We start from the raw sequence: 10,735 nt of genomic DNA, 5'->3' as shown, positions 1-10,735 counted from the left end.
TTCCAAGGCAAATTGTCCACACGACGATGTACTGTAGATGTAGCAACCATTGTCGCGATGTGCTGTAGCACCACCTTGTGTTCCGATGTAATGTGCACAGGCATGGATGGGTCGGTGCCTTTTAACAGTGGTCACAAAGAATTCAGGAGATCATTGGGAATTCCCACAACAGATCTCAGCCATTGCAGGTCTCCCATCAGGTGTTGTATCTCATGTAAAGTTTTAATATTAAGATCCACAGTAAGTTTCTGAGGTTGAACAGCTTGCTCCGTGATTCTCCATCCCAGATAGTTCCACGGACTCTTTTCTTGAATCTTTCCTGGGGCAACAACAAGTCCACAGGATTGCAATTGATGCACAATTTGGTCCTTTTGTGCTTCTGAAAACAAAGTCGATTGTGAAAACAAAATGTCATCCATATAGTGATAAATAATTATAGTTTCATAGTTTCATTCAGGGTTGGAAGGGACCACAAGGATCATCTAGTTCCAAACCCCCTGCCATGGGCAGGGACACCCCACACTAGATCAGCCTGGCCAGAGCCTCATCCAGCCTGCTCTTAAACACCCCCAGGGACGGGGCCTCGACCACCTCCCTGGACAACCCATTCCAGGGTCTCACCACTCTCATGGGGAAGAACCTCCTCCTCACATCTAGCCTGACTCTCCCCACCTCCAGCTTCATTCCATTCCCCCTAGTCCTATCACTACCTGAGATCCTGAGAAGTCCTTCCCCAGCCTTCCTGTAGGCCCCCTTCAGATACTGGAAGGCCACAATTAGGTCACCTTGGAGCCTTCTCTTCTGCAGACTGAACAGCCCCAACTCCTTCAGTCTGTCCTCATATGAGAGGTGCTCCAGCCCTCTGATCATCCTCCTGGCCCTTCTCTGGACACATTCCAGCACCTCTGGGCATTGCTTTCTGAGTGGCTGCAAAGCTGCATCAACGTACAACTGACACAAAGTAGGTGAATTCTTCATGCCTTGCGGCAACACAGTCCATTCGAAGCGTTGTGCTGGTGCTTCACGATTAAAAGATGGAAAAGTAAATGCAAAACGTTGCATATCTTCCTCATGTAGTCTGATGGTGAAGAAACAGTCCTTTAGGTCAATGATTGAAATTGACCAATTCTCAGGTATCAGGGCTGGATTTGGAAGTCCAGGCTGTAGAGCACCCATAGCATGCATTTGCTCATTCACAGCTCGCAAATCATGCAACAAGCGATGCTTGCCAGACTTCTTCTTGATGACAAAAATTGGAGTATTCCATGGACTAGTTGATAGTCTTAAATGTCCTTGTGTAAACTGTTCTTCGACCAACTGATGTGCTTGCTGCAAAACTTTCCCTCTTTAGCGGCCATTGCTCAATCCACACAGGCTCATTAGATTTCCATTTTAACTGGATCGGGAAAGTCTAAGCAATGGCCGCACCTAAAAATGCTGTTCAGTGGTCAGCACCATCCCTATTTGGGCTAAAACGTCACGTCCAATCAATGCTTGTACTCTGTCCAGCAAAGGCAAAATAGAAACCACACATGTAGCCCTTTTTGTCTTCTATGTCGATCTGTAGAGCTGGAGATTTCAAGGCGTAAGTCACTCCTCCAACTCAAGCAATCGAGGCGGCAGATGAATATGAAGGCCAATGTTCTGGCCACAATTGCTGTGAAACAATGCTTACATCAGCTCCAGTGTCCAAAAGAGCTATCAATTTGATCTTCTGACCTTGATAAGATACAGTCACTGGTCCTTTTGGTTGTTGTCCTAGTTCCACGGTTAACAGCGTCAAGGATCCTGTAGAGCCAAAACCTTTGTCCCCTCGTGTTTGCTGCGGTCCAGGAGCAATTGCTGCCGCAAGGTTTGGCAATGGAACAAGTTGAGCGATTTTAGCTCCTTTTGGAATTACTATTGGAGGCAACAATGTCTGTACCATTATTTGTATAATTCCCTGATAGTCAGCATCCATCAGTCCTGTGAGAATCTGTAATCCTGACATGCTGGCAGATGAGCGTCCAATCAGAAGTGCTCCAATCGGTTGTCCATTAATCTTAACGGGACCTTTTACATCTGTTAAAATCTTCTGTGGTTTGTTGTCCAACAAGGTACAAAGCTTAAGTTGAACTAGTAACAATGTTCTGGCAGAGCTGGCGTAATACATGGTCAAAGATAACAGACATTGTGAAAAAAGGAATTTAGATCTTAATAGTTCTGATCTTTGCATTTCACTGCTCTTATTGACAAAAAAGACTTGATTATGCCTGAACACATTGCAAAGATTAAAACACAAATGCAATCCTTAACACTGTTTTACAATCTGCTTTAGGGGTGTGTTGCATTTTTATTTTCTCTAGGATGGTCAAAAATCATAAATTGTTTAATAGTAGCACGATTTCTTTCATCTGTAAAGGTAGATCTGGCCAGGCTCTAGCTTCACAGACAGAAAACTTGCAGGCAAGCAGCAAGAGCAAAAGAGCTTCATTGCTTGGCCCAAGGTAAAATTACACAGAATGATGTGTTTTTGCTCACCCTAGTAATGCTGATCTCTTATTGGTACCATTGAAAAACCTTTGGCTATGGGGTAATTGATAGATATATAAAATCCTTAAAGCTATTATGAATACAAAGAAAGCACTAAAACTTTTCATTCTATACTATACCTATATCAGACTCTTAACTTATGCTAATACCAAAAATCCTTAAACACTTGAAGAACTATGTTAAAAGTAATCCATCAAGTTGTTTTTTTTTTTTTTTTACCAAACCAGGTTGGAAGAGACCTTCAAGATCATCGTGTCCAACCCATCAACCAATCCAACCCACCCAAACAGCTAACCCATGGCACCAAGCACCCCAGCAAGTCTCCTCCTGAACACCTCCAATGACGGCGACTCCACCACCTCCCTGGGCAGCCCATTCCAATGGGCAATCACTCTCTCTGTATAGAACTTCTTCCTAACATCCAACCTGAACCTCCCCTGGCGCAGCCTCAGACTGTGTCCTCTTGTTCTGGTGCTGGCTGCCTGGGAGAAGAGACCAATCTCTGCCTGGCTACAACCTCCCTTCAGGTAGTTGTAGAGAGTGATAAGGTCACCCCTAAGTCTCCTCTTCTCCAGGCTGAGCAACCCCAGCTCCCTCAGCCTCTCCTCACAGGGCTTGTGTTCCAAGCCCCTCACCAACTTCGTTGCCCTTCTCTGGACTCGTTCCAGCAAGTCAACCTCCTTCCCAAACTGAGGGGCCCAGAACTGGACACAGGACTCGAGGTGTGGCCTAACCAGTGCAGAGTACAGGGGCAGAGTGACCTCCGTGCTCCTGCTGGCCACACTGTTCCTGATGCAGGCCAGGATGCCATTGGCCCTCTTGGCTGCCTGGGCACACTGCAGGCTCATGTTCAGCCTGCCATCGACCAGTACCCCCAGGTCCCTCTCTGCCTGGCTGCTCTCCAGCCACTCTAACCCCCGCCTGTAGCACTGCCTGGGGTTGTTGTGGCCAATGTGCAGAACCCAGCACTTGGATGTGTTCAATCTCATGCCGTTGGACTCTGCCCATCTGTCCAGCCTGTCGAGGTCTCTCTGCAGAGCCTCTCTACCCTCCAGCAGATCAACTCTTGCCCCCAGCTTGGTGTCATCCGCAAATTTACTGATGATGGACTCAATGCCCTCATCCAGATCATCAATAAAGATGTTAAAGAGCACAGGGCCCAGCACTGATCCTTGGGGCACACCACTAGTGACTGGCTACCAGCTGGAACAAAAGCTTGTGTCGAGGGATGATTCTCAATAGATCGCAGCGAGGGAGACATGCAGGTCCCAATAAGAGACAACAATGTCTCAATAAGAGACATGCACAACAGTGCTGGGTGCTAAAATGCACAACAATGATTTTCTAACTACCCTTTAAATATTCTACCCTTAATACATGTGCATATAGGGTGGGTTTATGTAAATTAGTTTGTCCTTCTGGTGGTCTTTCAGTGATGTAGTCCTCTGGTCAGCACAGCCGGTGGGTGGTGTGCTGTGGTTGTGTCTTTTTAGCTCTGTTGTTACCATCAACGTCCTTCCCAGGGATGGGTCTTCACATAGGTTCTGTTGATTCTCACAATCATCCTTTGTGTTCACGTCTTCTGTAGCAACTTCTCTTCCTTTCTCATCCTTGAGCAACTTACTATTTCATAATACTTCAACTGTTAGCTGTTAGTTCCTAACATGTCACTAGGGCATTAGTATGCATACATTAAAGCAAATGAAATTAATAAACAACAGGTTATAATAAAACCTAAACTCTTACTCTATACTAAAACAAGTCAAATTAATCATAAACAACTGACACTGTCCCGCACCACATCCTGGTCTCCAGGCTGGTGACACATGGGTTGGATGGGTGACCACTGGATGGATAAGGAACTGGCTTGATGGCCGCACCCAAAGAGTGGCTGTCCATGGGTCCACACCCCAGGGGAGGCCAGGGACAAGCAGAGTCCCTCAGGGATCAGTCCTGGGCCCAGGCTTGTTCAACATCTTTGTGGGTGCCATGGACAGTGGCATTGAGTGCACCCTCAGCAAGTTTGCTGATGACACCAAGCTGTGTGGTGCAGCAGACAGGCTAGAGGGAAGGGAGGCCATCCAGAGGGACCTTGACAGGCTGGAGAGATGGGCACAAGCCAACCTCATGAGGTTCAACAAGACCAAGGGCAGGGTCCTGCATCTGGGTTGAGGCAATCCCAGGCACAAATACAGGCTGGGCAGGGACTGGCTGGAAAGCAGCCCTGAGGAGAGAGACTTGGGGGTGCTGGGGGAGGAGAAGCTCAACATGAGCTCTCAGTGTGCACTTGCAGCCCGCAAAGCCAATCAGATCCTGGGCTGTAGCAGGAGAAGTGTGGCCAGCAGGGCAAGGGAGGTGATCCTCCCCCTCTACTCAGCCCTGGTGAGACCCCACCTGGAGTACTGCCTCCAGTTCTGGAGCCCCTATTACAAGAGGGATGTGGAGGTGCTGGAGCGTGTCCAGAGCAGGGCCAGGAGGATGATCAGAGGGCTGGAGCACCTCTCCTATGAGGACAGACTGAAGGAGTTGGGGCTGTTCAGTCTGCAGAAGAGAAGGCTCCGAGGTGACCTCATTGTGGCCTTCCAGTATCTGCAGGGGGCTACAGGAAGGTTGGGGAAGGACTTCTCAGGATCTCAGGGAGTGATAGGACTAGGGGGAATGGAATGAAGCTGGAGGTGGGGAGATTCAGGCTGGAGGGGAGGAGGAAGTTCTTCCCCATGAGAGTGGTGAAGCCCTGGAATGGGTTGTCCAGGGAGGTGGTTGGGGCCCCGTCCCTGGAGGTGTTTAAGCCCAGGCTGGATGAGGCTGTGGCCAGGCTGATCTAGTGTGGGGTGTCCCTGCCCATGGCAGGGGGGTTGGAACTGGATGATCCTTGTGGTCCCTTCCAACCCTGACTGATACTATGGTACTATGATACTATGATTATAATAAGGCCTAAAAGGAATCTCATTCTAGCTACACATGTAAGTTCCCAGTGTCTGACCCCTCGTCTCACCATTCATGCTCCTGCTTTTGCTTTAATCAAAATCATCTAATTGACATGAATTACCATTCCATTTATCACAATCCCTCCTCTTCTTTTGAACACCATTAATTCGTGTCTTAGCCTCAAATTTGGCTAAAACTAGCTGTAATTCAGCTGGCTCTGGCTTTTGTTTGTGTATGTTTAAAACCATGAGGGGTTGTCTCTTATCTCCATTATGTGCTATGGGAGTAGCAGTAAATTGCATTCCCTGGATCACAGTTTGAATGGATCTTGTGAGACAAGGAATCATGCAAGGAATTATTAGCAATCCCAAACACAATCCCCCTAGCACTATCCCTAATTGTTTCCACCATTCTCCTCCAAAGGTGGTTTCCCAAAATCTGTTAAGATTTAGCCCACTCCATGTCTGTGTGGGAACATGTGCCACCTTCTTCATATCTTTCACTAAGTCATGCACAACATTTCCTTCATTGTCTATTTCTAAACAACAATTAATAAGGTTAAATTTGCCACCTACTCCACCTGCTTGAGCTAATAAATGATCTAAAGCCAATGGGTTTTGATACATTGCAGTCTGTCTGCTAGTGTCCTGTTTGGCTAATAAGCTCAAAGCATCACCTGTTTTGTTAACTACTATTTCTACTACAGCTTGCAATCTTTATTAGAATTAGAATAAACCTTTATTAGAATTAGAATAAACCAAACCAGGTTGGAAGAGACCTTCAAGATCATCGTGTCCAACCCATCAACCAATCCAACCCACCCAAACAGCTAACCCATGACACCAAGCACCCCATCAAGTCTCCTCCTGAACACCTCCAATGACGGCGACTCCACCACCTCCCCGGGCAGCCCATTCCAATGGGCAATCACTCTCTCTGTGTAGAACTTCTTCCTAACGTCCAACCTGAGCCTCCCCTGGTGCAGCCTGAGACTGTGTCCTCTTGTTCTGGTACTGTGTGCCTGGGAGAAGAGACCATCATCAGCCTGTCTACAACCTCTCTTCAGGTAGTTGTAGAGAGTGATAAGGTCACCCCTGAGTCTCCTCCTCTCCAGGCTAAGCAGCCCCAGCTCCCTCAGCCTCTCCTCACAGGGCTGTGTTCCAAACCCCTCACCAACTTCGTTGCCCTTCTCTGGACTCGTTCCAGCAAGTCAACCTCCTTCCTAAACTGAGGGGCCCAGAACTGGACACAGGACTCAAGGTGTGGCCTAACCAGTGCTGAGTGCAGGGCAGAATGACCTCCCTGCTCCTGCTGGCCACACTGTTCCTGATGCAGGCCAGGATGCCATTGGCCCTCTTGGCTGCCTGGGCACACTGCAGGCTCATGTTCATCCTACCATCAACCAGCACCCCCAGGTCCCTCTCTGCCTGGCTGCTCTCCAGCCACTCTGACCCTAGCCTGTAGCACTGCCTGGGGTTGTTGTGGCCAATGTGCAGAACCCGGCACTTGGATGTGTTCAATCTCATGCCGTTGGACTCTGCCCATCTGTCCAGCCTGTCGAGGTCTCTCTGCAGAGCCTCTCTACCCTCCAGCAGATCAACTCTTGCCCCCAGCTTGGTGTCGTCAGCAAATTTACTGATGATGGACTCAATGCCCTCATCCAGATCATCAATAAAGATGTTAAAGAGCACAGGGCCCACCACTGATCCTTGGGGCACACCACTACTGACTGGCCGCCAGCTGGATGTGGCAGCATTCACCACCACTCTCTGGGCTCGGCCATCCAGCCAGTTCCTAACCCATCGCAGTGTGCTCCCGTCCAAGCCATGGGCTGACAGCTTGGCCAGGAGTTTGCTATGGGGGACAGTGTCAAAGGCCTTGCTGAGGTCCAGGTAGACTACATCCACAGGCCTCCCCACATCCACCAGGCGGGTCACCTGATCATAGAAGGAGATCAGGTTGGTCAGGCAGGACCTGCCCTTCCTAAATCTTATCATTCTGTTAAGCAGATAGACAGGAGTGCAGTGACCCCAGGATCCATCTTCTGCCCAGGTGGCTGGGTCATGATAAGCTATTATCCTTTCTGGAGGCCACTCCTTTGCTTTCCAGTTCCCTATTTGTAGATCCCTCCTGATTCTTTGTAATTCATCGGTTTCTGTGTACAGCTGCAAACCTAATCTTTCCCCCTGAGCCATAGGTAACAGGAAGAAACTGGGTCCTACTGGTTTGTAATATCCATTGAGTCTTCCTGTTACCTTTCCTTCCCTTCCATGTCGATGAATTAGAAACATCAACCTCCACAGATCCCCAAGGCCACCGATCACCTTGGTCAGTACCTCCACAAACAAAACAGTTAGTTACTCTTAAGGCTTTGGCAATATTGTCAGCAAGGTTTACAAATAAGTTCTTAGCAACAGTTGGAATCTCATACTTAGTCCTTGTTTCAATTTCATGATCAAAAGAATTGAACAATAATGTTTTTTTGTGACAGCTTCCCTAGTCCTTTCAATAATCCTTACATCTCAAATGGCCCCTGGCTCGTCTCCTTGGCCCCAGATCGCAATCCCGTACTGGGTATCCCTCTGCTTCCACTCACCTGGGTTGTAAATGGTGAGCTTTACTGGATTACAGCTTCCTAAGTCACAATCTCTCTGAGCTATGCCTTTCTCAAGAGACACCAGCAATCCAGTACATGAAGTGGGCTTGTTCTGCCACATACTGTGGCAGTACTGTGTCCAGTTCTGGGCCCCTCAGTTTAAGGACATCGAAACACTTGAGCGTGTCCAGAGAAGGGCAACAAGGCTGGGGAGAGGCCTTGAACACAAGCCCTATGAGGAGAGGCTGAGGGAGCTGGGGTTGCTTAGCCTGGAGAAGAGGAGGCTCAGGGGTGACCTCATTGCCCTCTACAACTACCTGAAGGGTGGTTGTAGCCAGGAAGGGGTTGGCCTCTTCTCCCAGGCAACCAGCACCAGAACAAGGGGACACAGTCTCAAGCTGCGCCAGGGGAAGTTTAGACTTGAGGTGAGGAGGAAGTTCTTCACCGAGCGCGTCATTCGTCATTGGAACGGGTTGCTCAGGGAGGTGGTTGAGTCATCGACCCTGGAGGTGTTCCAGAGGGGATTGGATGTGGCACTTGGTGCCATGGTCTAGTTGTGGGGTCTGTGTTGATAGGTTGGACTCGATGATCCTCGAGGTCCTTTCCAACCTAAGTGATACTGTGATACCCCAACACACACAGTTCCAATGCGTACTTCCACAACGATAATAACTTTGATCTACCAATCTTGGGCACAGATATTTGTCTTGCCTACTGTAATATCTCACCCAATTCATTGCTCCACAAGAGATGTAGTGATCATCACTGGCAGCATCACATGCATCAAATTCAACAGATAGTGGTTTACTGAGATTTGTGGTGATACCACTTTGCCCTATCAACCTTCCTTTCTCATTATTAGTTCTTGCTTCCTCCCCCGCTGACAGGGAACTTCTTTAGGATCATAACAGGTTATTTTTCCCCTTTCATTACACTGGGCACACTCAGTCTGATTTATAGAGCAAGGATTTCATTTTTCCCCTTGCAGTCGTAGGGGGTATGATCCACCTGCACTTTAGTGCATGTCCCAGGACCAACAAGGCTCCATATACCATCAGAAGAGGTCCACTCAGGTCCATGGTACCTGGCAGCCTCAGCCCTAAGGGGTTGCAGCCCTCGGCAGACCGCGGTACTGGTTCCTTCCTCGACCTTGCCCTCTTCTGCTTCTTAGGAGCTGGTCCGAACTGACTCTTTGTCCAGTTTTCCCTACATCTTTATCCTACAAATTAGCATATGCTAGCTCAAATACAACATTTTCTACACTATAACAATACCCCTGCAATAACGAGAGTCCTGTGTCCAGTTCTGGGCCCCTCAGTTTAAGAAGGACATTGAAACACTTGAGCGTGACCAGAGAAGGGCAACAAGGCTGGGGAGGGGCCTTGAGCACAGCCCTGTGAGGAGAGGCTGAGGGAGCTGGGGTTGCTTAGCCTGGAGAAGAGGAGGCTCAGGGGTGACCTCATTGCCCTCTACAACTACCTGAAAGGTGGCTGTAGCCGGGAAGGGGTTGGTCTCTTCTCCCAGGCAACCAGCACCAGAACAAGGGGACACAGTCTCAAGCTGTGCCAGGGGAGGTTTAGACTCGAGGTGAGGAGGAAGTTCTTCACCGAGCGAGTCATTTGTCATTGGAATGTGCTGCCCAGGGAGGTGGTGGAGTCACCATCCCTGGAGGCGCTCAAGAGGAGATTGGACGTGGCACTTGGTGCCATGGTCTAGTCATGGGGTCTGTGTTGATAGGTTGGACTTGATGATCCTTGAGGTCTCTTCCAACCTTAGTTGTACTGTGATACTGTGATACTGTGATTTACCCAAGGACCCACCACAGATCTGGGCGAATTTGTGCCGCTGTTATGACCACTACACATTTAGACTGGTGCGAGCACTGGAAAGGAGAATTGTCTCCAGAGGAGAGGCTCTCTATTGCTGGCCATTGTCGGCGTTCCTGTCGGGGCAAGCACTTCGATCTGCCCCGTGTTTTGTCGCTTTGTTTAGCGATTCCACCTCCTTCTTGCTCCCTCTGTGCCACCACCGCTTGTCCTTATCTACCTTAATGTCTGCTATTGCTTTGGCAATTGGAGCAGACATTCCTTTTACTGCACCTGAAGTTTGGGAGCCCAGAAAAACCCTCTCGATAGGAGAAGGCTTCTCAAGGCTAGCGGTAGACGACTCCTTAACGCTACCGGCAGGCGATTCCTTTGCCATAGCGGCTGGAGCTGCCACTAACGCCTGAGGGGCAGCCATAGCAACACACTGTTCTGCCTGCATTTCCTTCAGACTGTTGATAATCACCCTCCAGGTGACTCCCAATTCTTTAGCAGCTTTTGCAGCAGCTTTTTCCCCTGCTGTCGTACCCCAGAGTGTATCTCCAACCTCTCGCCATGCCTGTGCACTAAATAAAAGCGGGATTTCTTGCATGAATCCTTATCGTGGGCCCAACCTATTAACTCATGGACCTTCTTCAAGGTACAGGGCTCGCCTCTCTTAGAGAGAATACTCTCTAGTAACTGCACTGCCGCTTCCGTTTGCATTTCCATAGCTTTGCAGTGCCTACCTTACGGGGGTGAGTCGCGACCTCACTTCCAGCTCCCGCTGCCATTGCCTGGCGGTGCCAATCCCGTCCACGTTTCCTGACAGCACATAAGAAGAATAGTTGCTCAAAGTGACCAGCAGCACTTCGGT

This window comes from Melanerpes formicivorus, unplaced genomic scaffold, assembly GCF_026170545.1.
Source record: "Melanerpes formicivorus ecotype bairdi unplaced genomic scaffold, bMelFor1.0.p_v2 SCAF_130, whole genome shotgun sequence".
Lineage (NCBI taxonomy): Eukaryota > Metazoa > Chordata > Aves > Piciformes > Picidae > Melanerpes > Melanerpes formicivorus.
The sequence above is the reverse complement of the archived record's forward strand: the minus strand, read 5'-3'. Positions refer to the sequence as shown.